This window comes from Wasmannia auropunctata, unplaced genomic scaffold (genome assembly GCF_000956235.1).
Source record: "Wasmannia auropunctata unplaced genomic scaffold, wasmannia.A_1.0 LD336099.1, whole genome shotgun sequence".
Classification (NCBI taxonomy): domain Eukaryota; kingdom Metazoa; phylum Arthropoda; class Insecta; order Hymenoptera; family Formicidae; genus Wasmannia; species Wasmannia auropunctata.
In genome coordinates, this window is record NW_012026791.1 from 1,766,159 (window position 1) to 1,766,642 (window position 484).

Here is a 484-nt window from a genome sequence, read left to right on the forward strand (position 1 = left end):
ATCTGTAAAATAAATTACTTAATAGTTATTAAAATTTTGTTGACACATTATTACCCAAATAGCACCACTAATCCTTTTGATTTCAAAAAGAATTCACTTGCTTGAGTTCTTTTCGAATTCGCGTAATCTGTTCAAAATGAAGTAAAAAAGAATTCTTGATAGTTAAAAAGAATTTTTGATAGTTAAAAAAGTATTCCATAAGTATATTTTTTAACTTCTTTTTGACTTTGAGTCGAAAATAACAAATGTTTCTAGAAACGACATAGAAACATTGGATGCAGCACGCTAGCGATCGAATAAAAAATCGGAAAACAACTTAATTTTATAAGACTGTTGATAAATTCTCGATATCTATTTTTCTTTGTTTCGTCATATCAATTTTATTATATTAGTTGCGTTTCTCATATGGATCTATATATGTATCACAAAAATTATATGTTATATAAAATTATATATACTGTTTGTATGTGTATACGATACAATA